This window comes from Sorex araneus, chromosome 1 (assembly GCF_027595985.1).
Source record: "Sorex araneus isolate mSorAra2 chromosome 1, mSorAra2.pri, whole genome shotgun sequence".
In the NCBI taxonomy this organism is placed as follows: domain Eukaryota; kingdom Metazoa; phylum Chordata; class Mammalia; order Eulipotyphla; family Soricidae; genus Sorex; species Sorex araneus.
This window is the reverse complement of record NC_073302.1, coordinates 136,900,820-136,916,861: the sequence shown is the minus strand read 5'-3', so window position 1 is coordinate 136,916,861 and position 16,042 is coordinate 136,900,820. Positions and strand designations below refer to the sequence as shown.

At 43.4% G+C, this 16,042-nt stretch overlaps 1 protein-coding gene across 2 annotated transcripts in view; it reads left to right on the top strand.

Moving 5' to 3' along the window:
• Positions 1-13,675: 13,675 nt before the first annotated feature.
• The window catches only part of IL6ST (interleukin 6 cytokine family signal transducer), a 46,969-nt gene continuing 44,602 nt past the window's right edge, over positions 13,676-16,042 (top strand). For both annotated transcript variants that reach the window (XM_004608440.2, XM_055145386.1), the window contains exon 1: positions 13,676-13,895. The gene's annotated coding sequence lies outside the window, so the exon portion shown is untranslated. The remainder of the gene's footprint in view (positions 13,896-16,042) is intronic.

Genomic DNA, 16,042 nt, shown 5'->3' with positions numbered 1-16,042 from the left:
AGGGGCTTTCATTATCCAAAAGGAATTTGATATCATGCCTTAGTTCTTAGTACCCTATGTAAGTTGAGTGTTTACACAAAGTTTTATTTTTTACGTTTATTATATTATTAATTATCATATTGAAGAAGGGAACTCGAATGCTTATGATATAATGATGGGGTTGAAGATATAGCTCAACAAGCTGAACTCATTCTTTCCGATGCTCAGGAATTACTCTTGGCTCTGCACTCAGGAATTACTCCTGGCGGTGCTTGGGGGACCATATGGGATGCCAAGGATTGAGCCTGGGTCAGCCGTGTGCAAGGCAAATGCCCTACCCAATGTACTATAACTCCGGCCCTGAACTCATTTTTTGTATGGCAGGCCAGGTTCGGTCCTCAGCAGTACACCATCTTCTGAACATGGGGTTGGGAAGAGCCCCTGAGCACTGCCCAGTGTGGCTCCCAAACCAAAAATAAATAAATAAAAATTGTTTAATTGTTAAAAGGACAAAGTCCAATGAAAAGATTTGTAAACCTGTGGGGAAAAAATCATGACCTCACTGCAAATGGGAAAGATTCTAAACATTTGTTTGATGTAATGAGACAATTTTTTTAAATTTTTTAAAATTTTAGAAGTTTGTAATCTTAACTGTGAATCTTATTATGCAAGAAATCCTGGGTTAGGATAGCTAATCCTTGTGTACACGTTTCACTTTTTCACGTTAGTTTGGAACTAAAAATGTGGCCACCAATGAATCAATCTTAGTCTCTGAGTCATCCATACTCACTAGCTGTAGGAGATGGAGAGTATCTGGGTTTCAGCATCTTACAGACTTTGCTTAGAAACCTGACTGACATTTGCCAGTTCTGTGAACTTGAGGAGGTTCCCTAGACTCTTTATGCTTTGATTTCATCAGTAAGTTGGGAGACTAGTTCCAACTTTCCAGATAGCCAAGGATTGTGTTTCTTATTTAAGTGAAGTAGGATAGATGGCAAATAATAGATGATTAATAAATGGTGAGTCCAATTTTGAATACACACCATTTAACAACCATTATACCATCCAATGAAATTTTTTTTTTTTTTTTGCTTTTTGGGTCACACCTGGCGATGCACAGGGGTTACTCCTGGCTCTGCACTCAGGAATTACTCCTGGCGGTGCTCAGGGGACCATATAGGATGTTGGGATTTGAACTCGGGTTGGCCGCGTGCAAGGCAAACGCCCTACCCGCTGTGCTATCGCTCCAGCCCCCATCCAGGGAATTTTAAACAATATTCTTACAGATAATAATTCAAATATAGCAGGAAAATGACAAAAATCTATTGGTAATTCTTTTTCTTCTTCTTCCCCTTTTCCTTCTTTCTTTTTTGCTTTCTTTTTTGTGTGTGGTGCTGGGAACCACACCCAGGTCCTCCATGTCCCTGCCCCTCTCATTAACAATATTTTTAAAGCATTTTTACTTAGGTACTGGGATTAATAGTACTGGTTTTAGCTATGGTTTTCACAGATTTATCATTTCAACACCACACCAACCTCCAAAGATCCTACATCCCTCCACCAAGTGCCCCTTCCACCTCTACCCTCCCAGTAAGCTCAGTTCTCTTGATAACATAGTAAGTTCTGATGATTTTAACTATTTGTTGTTCCCTTACTATGAGCAATAGCACAGTGGGTAGGGCGTTTGCCTTGCATGCAGCCAAACCAGGTTCGATTCCTCCATCCCTCTCGGAGAGCCCAGCAAGCTACCAAGAGTATCCCGCCCACATGGCAGAGCCTGGCAAGCTACCCGTGGCATATTGTTTATGCCAAAAATAGTAACAACAAGTCTCACAATGGAGATGTTACTGGTGCCCGCTCGAGCAAATCGATGAACAATGGGATGACAGTGCTACAGTGCTAATATAGCCCAAAGGAAATATTTGGGCTACATCTCCTTTAAAAAAAATTGTGGAGGTGATCATATCTATACACATGTAGGTGACCAGAGCCAAACTACTAGAATTCCACAAAATAGTAAACCAATGATAACTTGATAAAGTAAAAGTTTTTCAAAAATTATGTATATTTAAGGTAATTCTTTTTAGCGGGGGAGGGTGTCATTTGAGCTACACCCTGTGGTGCTCAGCTATTGATCCTGACACTATTCAGGGGACCACGTAGTGCTGGGAATCAAAGTGGGGTCAGCCACCCAGCCTAGTAATTCTTCCCTGGCCTCCATCAGCTCCAATCATTTACTCACAAACCTCAGTAATTTGCAGATGAAAGAGTCTGATTCTCCACGTGACAGGATCACATTAGGACCTGATATCAGAGCAAGTTACAACAAGTCATTCGCTCTTGTGTCTTATGTACCTAGGACTTGGCGTCATCCAAATTCTGTCATTAACTGTGTTTGAACCAGGTACAAATTGGAACAGGGTCAATTGCCAATTTTCTCATTTGTAAAATGAGAAGTTTGGACATAGAAGTTTCTTCCAATTCTCAAATGCTGTGCTTCTGGAATAATCAGGAAAGAATGCTGCCTTGACTGCTCAGCAAATGCAAATCAAGAACTATAAAGATGAGGGGAAAACCCAAAATATGCTATCATTACTAAGGGTACCAACTAAGAAAATTACATTGTGTGTGTATGTATGTGTAAAATAAGGCTCTGATGTGTTTTCATTGTTATTTTGAGATCCTAAACTATAGAACCCTGCTGAATCTTCCTAGTTACTAAGCTCTAATTCTTTCAATGACTATAGTAATCAAAATCATATTAAGTTAAACATAATCAAAAATAACATAGCTCAATATTTATAAAGTATATGTTTACATAAAACACTTCTACTTACATTATCTATTTAGATTTCATAATAGTTACTGAAAAGGATTATAGTTGTATTTTACAGATAAGAAAATAGAGGCCCATAAATAATAAGTAATAGAGCCATCTGGTCTTCTATTTCCTGATCCAGATATTCATTTTTGTTTGTTAGTTAGTTTTAGTTTGAAGTCATCCCTGGCACTGCTCAGGGGATAATTCTGGTTCCCAGGATTGACTCTGGGTCTCCTGCATGCAAATCATGCAGTCCAGTCTAGTAAGCTATTTTTCTAGCCCCGGAGATTCCTTTTAGATCCATCACCATAAATGACAAATCATGGCCAATTGTCTAATCTGTAAAAGGTGTTGTGACTGCCTTGCTATACTGACTGATTGTACCAAGACCCAGGAGAACAGAAATCAAAGTCAGTGGTCATCCACTCCTTGATTAGTGCCTCATATCCAAAACATCATGTGATTAATTGCTTGAACTTTGTTTAGAGACTTACATAAAAAATGTCAAGTCATCTGAAGACACAAAATAGTAATTAACAATTCTGCATTGGCTATTCACATTCTTCCACAATGTTAGCTTTATAAATACTGTTATATTATTTCCTGGAAGGCAGTTTTAATGATGCGAGCTGTTTTCTTATGTGACAAAGGCTTACGAAGAATATGAAACTCATTACTTGCCTCAAAGAAGAAAATAGTTTGTTTGGCCCGATGTCAATAGTTAATCCACAGGTTCAATCTGACTATCCTTAACTTAGAACAAGCACAAACACGTATGGAGCCCAAATTCTGGATCTGAATCATTCCAACCCAAACTTTGAGAAACTGGCTCTGGTACAAGTGAAAATTCTAACCAAAATGAAGAATACCTCACACAGAGGTTATACTGTATGTCCTCACAGACTGATGGCAGGGTCCTGCTGAGGGGTGTCAGGAGTTTAAGATCTGCCATAATTCTAATGAGTTTTCCTCCATTGTTTGGTCTTTTTAATCCAAGCCAGAAAGTTTGCCAGGCCCTGCGGGAGTATATGCTGGTGTCTCAGCTTGTCTGACCTGGGGACAAGGCAAAGTGGGCCAAATGCTCCTGGGAGACTTTACTGTCTCCTCAACTCTCCCATCAATAACTAAATCCCACCAGAGAGACATCACAGCTAGTAAGTCACTTGCTTTGTATGTTGCAGACCAGAGTTAAATTCCCAGCATCACATATGGTCCCCCAGCCCTGCCAGGAGTAAGTCCTCAGCACAGTTGGGTGTGGCCCACCCCCAAAGAAACCAAATCCTAAAGCTGTGCAGAGAAGGGTTGGTAGCTTGGTTGTAGGAGAGACAAAGGTAGTGAAAGTAGTGGGAATAGTGAAGTGGTATCTCCTTCTGAGATCCTGTTCTGGCCCGTAAATAGTCCCCATTTCCTGCCAATATATTTAATACCTATTGAATCTATTGTCGGTTTTCCTTGAGCTAATACAAACATTATGAGTGTTGTTGGCAAAATAACTTGTTAACAATATGAAAAATTGCTTAGGTCATTCTGGCAGATTAAAAAAAAAGACAAGTATTTGCAGGCAAAAATATCCTTAGAATACAATAAAGGAAACCCATAAAAATATTCATACTTCTAGACCAAGGGAGTGTGTGCCATGGATACCTTCGGTTTCCTGCCCAATGTACCTTCTCTGTTCAGGGCATAGTCTCCTGCACTCACTTTGGGAAGCCCCCTTTGTCGTCAGATGTGTGTCTGGGAGAGCTACAAAGGTGGAGCACAACGAAGGGAAACAGATCAAGTTATCTCACTCCTGAGGCAAGTATGTACATAACCTAATCAAAGCCAGTGAGACCTGAGATGTTACTAAAACTTAAGGGAAAAGTGAAGCCATTTTCTTCTATTGGAATAGTGTGGTAATATTAGACTTCAAGCGCCTGCAGTCACAGAAGCAAGTCTGAATATCAACCCATCATACAGGCAAGGCAACTGCCCTACCACTGAGCTTTATCTCCAGCCCCTGTAACTTTTTCCTCTGTAATTTATGGATAGCCACCTCTACAGTGTTAAAGAACATAGTCTCAGAATTCAAATCACAGAATTTCCATTTAGTAGCAATGACACCTAGGGAAAATTGCTTTGCCATTCAGGCTAAGTTCCTCCATTCCTAAAAGTGGGACAATATTAATACCTACTCTCATAGAATGTTGTGGAAATTGATAATTAAGATATGCAGCACTTAAAAAAAGATATAGGAAACTTAGAAAAGTATCTGGCACATAATAAACTAAACACTTGCTATTATTATTCTGATTTTCACACACAATAATCTTTACTCATAGAAATCACTGCCATTACTCTCCAGTGTTCTAGAGATATAACAGGAATAAAAACATGTGAATAGAAAAGATTCTTTTTCCAAATTTCTCTATCATTACATTTTAAATGTGCTCAAAATAAAGAGAATCATGAGAAGGTATTATGGTAAAGTAATAACATGGACACATGAAAGAGTTTAATTTTTAGATTAGTAAATTTAGGTTTTAATCTTCATAATCCTATTTCTAGTTGTGAGGCCTTTTCAAGAGCTTAAATTCTCAGAATTCTGACTTCTTAGTATATAAAATAGGAACAACAATCCCTTCCACACTGGTTTTGCAGAAATGGAATTGAGATATGAAGTGTTTAGTATTGTATCTGCCACATAGCTCAACACTTAAAAAAGAATAGCAGTTATTCAGGCATTCAAAATTTTCTTTGATAATTTAGAGAAACAGTTTAATTTATTCATACTGGGAAAATGTCATTTAATCTTTTTGGTCATGGGTATGGGACTGGGAACCAAACTCCACCGTGTAAGGGAAGTGCCCAACCACTGAAGTACACACCCCATCCCATTTAATCTTTCTTTTTTTAATTAAGATCATAATTTCAGTTGTTCCAAACAGAGCCATGCATTTGAGGTTAGATCATCTAGTCCATCAATAGCCAGATACTAGAGGAATTTAAAGACACATTCAGTTTTTTTCTACCCTTGTACCATCACAAGAAAACTTGTAAGAACTAGTGTTCATTCTTTCACTTCTTATTTGTGCATACAAAAAAGGCAGTGAGTGGCAGAGGTGAGGGGCACTCACAATCCAGACACCATGAGTTAAGAGGACAAAGCAGAAAAAAACTGCAGAAGTGGCCAAATGGAGTGTCTCTGTGGAGTGGCACCTCTGGGATTTAGTGAGCCTCTTCAGTGCAAGAAGAAAGAGTTCGTGCTGCACACTAAGCAAAGTTCCAAGTCAAGCAGCTCTTTCATAAATTTTTCCTTTGTTTTTTAAGGCACTTCTCTTTATTTGCCACAGTTGAAAACGTGGGTTGTCTAATATCACTTGGGAAATTTCAACATAAACCTCTGAGACTTAGTTTCCCAAGTTGAACAACTCTTGGGGAAATATTTCATTTCAAGCACTGGTCCCCCAAAATCAAGTTTTCATATGGTTGACCTCTTCTCTTTTCTCATTATTTATGTAGCAGGGAACACATAAAAGAAGCATATATCTTCATTCTAATTTGAGGTTTCACACCTATGAGAGGCTTTGTAGCTACAATAAAAGAGAGGCTAGATTTGGGAGAGCTATAAGCCTTATTCTGGTAAGTCAAGATATTTCAGTAACTGTTCCAGGATATGTTTGTTTCTCTTTTAACTCCCCAATTGCTGCCTCTTCCCCGTTACATTACCAAAAAAGAAAAAAAGAGGGGGGAAAAAAAGAAAATTCACAGCACTTGCAGAGAATAAAAGATGTGAAACTCTTGACTTTCAAAAAACTTGGTCCAAGTACAAGACTGAAAGATTTGAAAAGAATTTTTGTCAGTCAGTTCTCATTGCTCTCCCACTTGATAGCCAAGCTCCCACCCAGAAGTCAGCTTACTTTGGAAAAAAGGACATGGAGGAGAAAATTCTGAAATGAATGGTTCTATTGCTGAAATTGTTGTGAAAACACAGAAATCTTAGACAACACTTCATTCTTCATCAGGTAGATTAGGGTCTTCAAGAGGAAATTAAGGTTTAGTTTTGTTTTCTTTGAAGGACTAGTAATTCTCCCCCCCCCTTTGACCCTTTAGTTTTGTAAAATCCATCAATATTAGTGGAAGGGGAAAAAAGGTTTATTGAGCAAAAATGAGTCTATAGAACTATAAAACTCAATTAGTAGACTGAAACATAGTGTGCCTCTAAGGTCCCAGACAGCTACAAAGTCTGTTTCTTAAATTTGTGTGGGTATGACCCCTTGCGCTTCATGCTCCCCTAAACACCACTGAAGCAACCCACTGGACTACTAAGCATGAAGTAGCCACTGAGTGGTGGCTACTGAGTGGTGCCCACAAACAAACAAACAAAAATAAAATCAGACAGCAATAATTGACCCAGGGAACAGAAGCACAAGCTATCTTCTCTTGGCATGAAAGCAAGAAACAGTATATTACATGATGATCCAGGAACCATTAGCAAATTGGTAATATGACAGTCTGGCATTGTAGGTTATATTTGAGACAAGTCTAGAGAAATAGATGTCAGGGAAAGAAGGACTTTTATTGTCTACAAAAGGGTTCTAGTGACGGGAAGAGAGCAATACTGTCAAGAAGGATGAGATGGTTAGATTTCCATCATTATGCATGATGGATGAGAAAGTTTCTTTCTGGCTATTACATGCTACAAAACTCAATGACTTAAATTAATAAACATTTTATAGCATTTCACAATTGTATGGGCCAGGAATCTGTGGAGATTTTAGTTGTGTGATTATTATTATTATTATTATTATTAGCCATACCCAGCATGCTCAGAAACCATGCAGCATTATGAATCAAGCCCTGGGTTCTTGCATGCCAAGCATGTGTTCAGCCCTTTGAGTTATCTCTCCCGTTCCCAGCAGGGTAGTTTTTTTGGCTCTATTTGCTGCCGATGGGCATCACAGTAGTATTCACCTTATAAGGGATCTGGTCCGAGTGTTCCACAACCGTTTTTCTAGTGTTTGGTGCCAGCCAGCAGGCCCCTCTCCCTCTCCAGGAAGTCTCACCCTTCTCCACGCTGCCTAAGAAGGTAGTTGAGCATTTTTACAAGACAGTTCAGTCAATCCAGACACCAAGGCAAAATCTCTTTGTTGTAGTTTTGTTTTGAGGGTCATACCTGGTGGTGGTGGTGCTCAGAGGCTACTCCGAACTTGGTGCTTGCGTGTAACTCCCAGTGCTACTCAGCTGACTGGGTGCTGCCGGATAATGAACGTGGGGTCACATGTAAAGCATGTGCTCCAGTCCTTTGTGCTCTCTCCTGGGCACTATGAAAACTCTCCTTAACGGCTAGACCCAGGACTGCACCAGGTTGCCTTTTCTATACTCTCCTGGGGTGCAGCACACCGTTCCGTACTCAAGCCTACCCAAGCTCACGAGGAGAAGGGAAAGAGTCACTTCTCCAAGGGATTCCTTTTCTCCTGGGATTCTTGGACTGCAGAGCAGTCTCCTGTTTAGATATATTTTCTTCTCTAGGACCAGATCTATTTGAATCGAAAGTGTTGGGGGCTGGAGTGCTAGCACAGCGGGTAGGGTGTTTGCCTTATAGGAGGCTGACCCGGGTTTGATTCCCAGCATCCCATATGGTCCCCTGAGCACCTCCAGGAGTAATTCCTGAGTGCAGAACCAGGAGTAACCCCTGTGCATCGCCAGGTGTGACCCAAAAAAGCAAAAAAAAAGTTAGATTTGAATATATAAAATTACATCAATTGTTAACATCTATGCATATGACTTTCAACTTTTGCTTGGTCTAGTGGCCTTTTTCTTCCTCTCTTTCTTTTTTATTTATCTTTTACTTATTTTGAGGCCACACCTGGTGATGCTTAGGGGTTGCTCATGGTGCTACACTCTGGATTAGTGCTGGCAGTGCTCTGGTGATCATATGGGATGTCTGGGAATAAACTCAGTTTTGCCACATGCAAGACAAATGCCCTACCCACTGTATTACTGGTTGGACCACTGTTATATATAGTTTATTCAGGGGGCAGAGGAGTTGGGCCACAACCGGTGGTGCTCAAGGTCACTCCTGGCTCTGTGCTCAAGGGTCACTCCTAGTGATGCTTGGGTGGCCATTTGTGGTTCCAGGGATCAAACTGGGACCAAGCAATGAAAGTGCATTATCCCTGAACTATCTCTTTGCTCTATTACTACAACAAATTACTATAAACTTGGCAGCTTAAGTCAATATATATTTATTATCTCATAGTCCCTATTAGGCAGAAATGTAGTCAGTCTATTGGATAGGCATGAGATCTCATCTGAGGCTTGATTGGTGCAGAATCTGCTTTTATTGGCCCAACTCAGTTTCCTGAGGTTGTAAATTGCATAGCTTCAATTTGTTAGCAGCTGTTGGCTAGCAGCTATTCTCTGTCCCTTGACATGAGATCTGTCCAGGTAGACACCCACAATAGGAGAGTTTGCTTCTTCAAAGCCAGCAATGGCTGCCTTCTCACAAGATAAACATTATAATCTCAATAACATAGAGGCTATAACATGACAATTAGATCTTTTCAAATCCACAATGGGGATCTGATATAATAAGGGAGAGCTATAAGCAAGATGGTTACTATAATCTTATGTAACATAGTCACTACATAACTGTTCACTGCTGGGAGGAGGAAATCACACAAAGAAACTAGTAAGTGGAAAGTCATAAGGTTCACTCTTAAAGTCTAGCATTCCTAAATACATAGTATGTCTTATCAAACTGCAAATTGGTGCTGGAGAGGTATGACACAGTGGGTAAGGAGCTTGTCTTGCACATAGGTGACCCATGTTTAATCGCTAACACCTCATATGGTCCCCTGAGCACCACCAAGAGTAATCCCTGAGCACACAGTCAGGAGTGAGTTCTGACACACTTGGGTATTGGGTGTAGTCCCAAATCCAAAATAAAACAACCCCTCAAACAAAAAAATAACAAAAACTAAAAGTCTATTATACCTGCTTATAGCAAAAAAAAAAATGACTTGCATAATTTGAAAGTTGAGCTAATTTAGCCTTATTATTTTTTACTATGACACGAAATTCTTTTTGTTACAGATAAACTCCTAAAGTTCTCTCTTTAAAAAAAATTATTTTGGGGCCATAAGTGGTGTCAGGGATCAAATCTAGGTTGGTCACATGCAAGGAAAGCACCTTACCCACTGTACTATGTCTCCAGTCCGTTTGAAATTATTTTATGTTAACAATAAAAAATAAAACCAGGGGACTAAATATAGTATTAATAGGATCAAGAACATAGGGACCAAGGAATCTTCCTTTGGTTGAGAGTGGCACACTCTGAAATGCTAGAATGCTACTCCGGGTTTGGTAATGGTGGGATCACGCAATTCTGGGGATGGACCCATGCCACCCACCACAAAATATGCACCCGGCCCATTGAACTATCCTTCTGGCCCAAGAGGACATCTTATAACAGAATAAGGATCATTCTTACTCTGAGGCAGTGGGAAAGAGATTCCAAGGAAAGTTAATGTTCTCAAATGATGATCTTGGTTTTATCCTAGAATAACAAAACAAGATTGTGTAAGAATAAATGGAGGGGTGGGGCTGATTGCTCAAGGAAAAGGGGAAATACGAAGTAGCATTGACAAGGTAAATAGAGCTGAAGGTCAAGGGGAAGGTACTAAGCAGTTTAAATGCTTGATAAAAGGGTGCTGCTGTTTAGAAAGATAAGAGCTTGTAGAAAATATCTGATAAACTTGTGGAAAAAAACTAGGGATCACTTTGGGGTCAAATTACAGCTTCTATGAGAAAGAGACAAAAGTGAACAAAACTCATAACTCAAAATTTTAGTTTTAGACCAATAGTTTCTTCTTGTTACTGGGGGCAAGGTGTGTCCTTGAGCCCAGTAACAAAGTACTCTGTGGGTGTCTGACTTAGAGTGAGGATGAAGATATTGTTAGAGGAAAATGAACAATCATGAGGTCAAGGCACTGAGTCACTACCATGAAGCTGAAATCATTAGGTGGGGATAGTTTAGGGCTGGCCCAGACTTCAGAATCACAACTGGGAACCAGCAAGGAAATGCATATAGTTATCTTCCTCAGGAGCAGATTTATGCAACTAGCATGATAGGCAAAGTTTGTTGATAATCGCCTTTGTTAGCAAACACCTTATTTGAAGTCAGAGAAATAGAATAGTGAGTAGGCTGCTTGCTACTCCGGTTTTATCACTAGCACTGCATATGGTCCTGAGTACCACCAGGAGTGATCCTTGAGCACAGAGTCAGAAGTAAGCCCTGAGCACTGCTGGGCATGGTCCAAACACAATAAAATTTACCTTTTCTGTGGCATTTCACCCTAGTTTTTGTTTTTGTTTTTTTAATGTTCAAGTAACCTGTGCACTCATATTATAGCCTCTCTGCTCTAGCTTTTCCCCATCAGCTGCAACATAACCAAAATCCTAAAATGAGCCCTGGTCATGGGTGGAAAGTTATCAACTGATTAATATCACTCCACACCACTGCCCCCCCCCAACCTCTTACCTTTGCATTTTGACAGGATTTTAAAGTTATTTTATTTGGGGAGAAGGGGTTTTTGGCTACCCCACTTTGGTCAGTGGCTATTCCTGATTCTGTGCTCAGGAGTGACCCCTGGCGGCACCCAAGGGGGTACCCAGTGGACCATATGCCATGCAAGGGATCAGAGGTCAACTATATGGAAGGCGAGCACTTTATTCCAGTTCTATCTGTCCTGCCCTTAACAATATTTTGTTTTTCTGGGGGGGGGCATGGAACACCCCCAGCTGTACTCAGGGATCACTCCTGACAATGTTCAGGGGACCATATGGGATGCTGGGTAGGCCACCATCCTATATGGGTACGCTGGGTAGAGCAAGGTGTCTTTATCCTCTATGCTCTTTTTAAGCCCATTAACAGGATTCTTAAAATGATGAAGCGGGGAGAAACCAAAAATGGTCATTTTAGGCCAGTACCCTACAGTTCTGCAGAGCCTGTGATTTCAACAAAATGAAAAATGGCTTTTGCGTTCTGAAAACTCTTTCTCCAACATTGATTCTTTTAACCTAGGACTTTAATCTCTACAAAGGGGATTTTTTTTCTTTTTGGGTCATACCCCGAGATGCACAGGGGTTACTCCTGGCTCTGCATTCAGAACTACCCTTGGCGGTACTTAGGAGACCATAGGGGATGCTGGGAATTGAACCCGGGTCTGCCGTGCGCAAGGCCAACGCCCTACCCTACACACTGTGCTATAGCTCCAACCCCACAAAGGGGATTCTTGCTGCTGATCTAAGTCAATACAAAGATATACACCAAAGAATGGGTTTCAGGCTTCTTGCTTTCCTGACCAGCATGAAAAGCACTGAATGTTCTGTGAGATACACATCCCCTCTGATGACTTCCAATCCCAGAGAAATATCATTTTTAATATGTGTTAAAAAAATTGAGAAGCACTAATATTGGAGATATTCCATTTAATAATGCTGAAGTTTACTGAGCACCTATTATATAATAAGCACTTCATGGAATTATTTAGTCCTTCAGCAATCCTATTAGGTTGGTACAGTTACTCTCATTTTACAGATGAAAACCTATGTCAGGGCACAGATATCAAAAGCAGCAGCAGTGGGATTCGAACCAGGCAATTCAGAACCAAGTATGTACTGTCCCTAAACAAACGTTGACTAGATCTAAATACATTTAATACAATATTAAAGAAGTGGAGGGGGGGGAGCGGGGAGAAACAACCTTGTATAAGACACCCAAACTAGAATCCAGCCTTCAGGCTGTAGGTGAGCTTTGTCTCTCCTGAAGCACTTGCCTAAATTTGCCAGCGACTCTTACAGCACTTGACACAGTGCAGCTCTACAGAACCATTTTCTGCCTTTCAACAATGTGGTCTGAATCTACCAGAATCCTCAACTTAATGTTTTCCCCAAGGGAATAATACACTTGTCCGCTCTCTGTCACGCCCCCCCCCCACACACAAATGGCACACAGCACACATACATAGAATAGAGTTTAATACGCAGCTTGACAGACAAGTACTAGACACACACACACACACACACACACACACACACAGAGCTTTGCTTTGGAAACAATGATCAGGTTCCCCACACATAAAAGCTACTTCATCAAGTGGTCCATTTTCCAGGCTGGGACAGAGTGGGTGGGCGGTACACTGTCACCGAACTGGGTTTGCCTCGATCTTTTTTCTTCCCTCCAAAACATAGGTTAGGAAGAAGTGCAAACCGCAACTAAAGACTAGTTCCTCGGCGGGTCTCGGCTTCACGGATCAATTGCATCCAAACTCATTTGCTAACTTCAAAATACAAAACGTGGCCAGGTTCGTTTACATAACACTTGAACCGAAGCCACAGTCTGCGGCGATCTCCGCGGAGCCGCCGAGCCCCTCTCGCTGCGAAGCGCCTCCGCCTCCGCAGTCCCCAGAGGGAGCGCGACGGTCCCCAGCGGCCGCGTCCTACTGCCAAGGCCGCGAAGGCAGGCCTCAGGAGCCGGCGCGAGAAGGCGGGCAGAGCACCCGGGCTTCGGCCCACGACCCCGCTATTCCACGGGGAAACGGAACATTCCGCTCCTTCTGCCCGCAAAAGGGAGGTGGGGGAACCCTTCGATCTAGTCTGGAGAGGCGACGCGGACGCAGCCACCAGAATCCGGGAGGCCGGGAGACGCGTTACGGGAATCGCAGCCGCTTCGTGTCCCGCCCCCTTGCCGTCGACCGGCCACTGGACCAATGCTCAGACGCGCCGGCTCTGGTGGGAGCCAATCAGCGCACGGACCTAAAATCCGGAGGCTGGGCGCGGCACGGGGAGCTGCGGGGCGGGGTCGAGGGGGGGGCGGGGGAAGCGCTTAACCCGGCTCCCGACGGGGAGTAGCGCACGCCGGGTGTGCGGGGAGTCGTCGGGAGCGAATCGGAGCTGGGGGCGAACCTCCGAGAGGCGAAGCGGAGGCGCGCGGTCGGCGTCCGGCCGCTGCCGAGCCAGAGTCCGCGGCTGAGCGGCCTACGGGGCCCGGCTGGGCGCCGCGGGAGCCGTGACGCTGTGGAGACGCGGAACGGGGTTGCCGCGGCCTGAGGTGAGGAGGGGCGGTGATCGCACGAAGGAAGGGCCGCGTCGGGGTGAAGGAGGCTGAGGCGAGGGTGTGTGTGGGCGGTGGGGGGGAACCCTAGCGCTCCAGGGCCACCCCCCCACTCACAGCCTTCGGACGCGCGCGCGCCCCGAGCTGGAAATCCCCGCATTCCTTCCTCCCCCCCCGTTTCCGCGCTTCCGAATTGGACTTCCAGAACTTTTGTCACCTCGATCTCCCTCTGGCGCACTCCCCACACCTCTCCTTATCCAGTCCGGCAAAGCCCCCCAAACTCCCTCGCTGGACCCTGCCCCCGGTTGCTTACCAGACACCCCCAGCCCCGCCCCCGTTCCCTTTCCCCTTCCCCAACCCCGCTCGGCCTCGGCGGAGGTTCCTGTCCCTTCCCCGCCAAGCCGACTTTCCGCAGTCACCGCGTAGCGCTGGCGTCGGGGCTGCAAGTTCCCCCGCATCTCGGCACTTGGCGGAACTTGGCGGCCGAGCGCCGGCTCTGGCGTCCCGCACCCCCTGCGCCCCGAGCGCGCGGACCCCCGCTGCCGCGCCCCTTCCAGCAGCGCCGAGGAGGGCTTCCGTGCAGCACGCGTCGTTGTTTTCAGGCGAAGAGCCCCCACCCCCACCCTATCCCCACCTCCCCACCCCAACCCTGGAGTCTTAGCTCCACTCAGAAAAGCGTTCTGGGGCTGAAAAGAAAAACAAAACAAACAACAAAAAAGGTGGTCTTGCTCTGGATCTTGCTTTTTCTTAGGAAGGATCCCGGCGTTGGTAGAACGCGTGTTGCATGGGGTCTCCCCTGCCATTCTGCTACTTGAAAATCATTTATTGTCAGAATGCGTGGACCGTCGTCTAAAAGGTCTGGAGTGTTTGGTTCTTTCAGTGCAGCGGACAGATGCTGTAGGATGAGATGACTGTCTGCTCCTAGGAACGACTCTCCTAGGAAATGGTCCTAGGAAATGACTGATTGCACAGCGTCCCAGGAGCTCTTGGTTGACCCTTTATCACGAGCCCTTACACTCTCATTTAATACTGATTTGGAACTTGTCTTTAACCGTAAACGAGAGCCCACTTTTATGGAACCATCTTGCTATGAAGTTGGATTGTGCTCTTCGGAATAATTTTGAATCTTTGTTCTTAATTACAAGTGGAAGGAAAAATTACAAGAAAGAAAGGGTTCAGGAAAGGGGGGTGCATTTTGTAGATCTCCCCATCGCAAGACTGTTATTGAAAGTCCTTTACGTTTTCTCCTAGGTAATTTAGTATATGATCAATATAGCCACCGTCAGCGAACTGAAACATTTTCTTATGGACAAAAAATGTGCTCAGGTAGTTTCAGCTCTATATATGAATGCAGTGATTACAGTTCATGTAAAGATTCCCCAAGGGTTCCTTTGTATTAACTTAAATGTTAGGGTGAGTTTCAGCTAACTGAAGAACTGTCCAGATACCCACTTTGTAGAGAAGGAAATTGAGGTTCAGATTCCCTATGTAACCTAAAACTGTCAGACGTACCTTATACTTGAAGTCATTTTGTCAGAGGAAACTTGCTGCGGTTTGGTTTCTGAACCTAGGGTTCTCCAAAACTCCTGCAGAGCTGATTCCCCCCCCCACTTCTGTCTCCCAGAAATTGCTTCAGAGCTTCTCATTTTAATTGTAGTTACAATTCCCTGATCCCAGTCAGTACCTTACTACTTGACTCCTAGCGTGGAATATTCTGTCTTACCCATTTTTCTTGTATCTCAAGGCAGTATGATCAGGGCTGAGTTTTCCACTTAGTGTTATTTTTACATAATAGATCCTAAGCACCTGCTGTTGATTATTGGAACTCAAGATGCTTGAGGTCTTAGAACCTTTGTTCAAGAGTTTATGGAAATTGTGGGGGAGGGGCAGAGTGGTGGTACAGCAGGTAAGGCTTTTGCCTTGCAAGCGGCAGACACTCGACAATCTCCGGCATCCCATATCGCCTGATGAGCGCTGTCAGGAGTGATTGTTCCAGCGTGCAGAGCCCAGGAGTAAGCCCTGAGCATCACAGGTTGTTGCCCAAAAAACAAAAACAAAAGAATTTCAGGTTGCAGAGTATTTTAAGTTCATTGTTTAGTGGTACCAAAAAAAATGCTATAGATTGTGATCATTTAGAGGTTGGG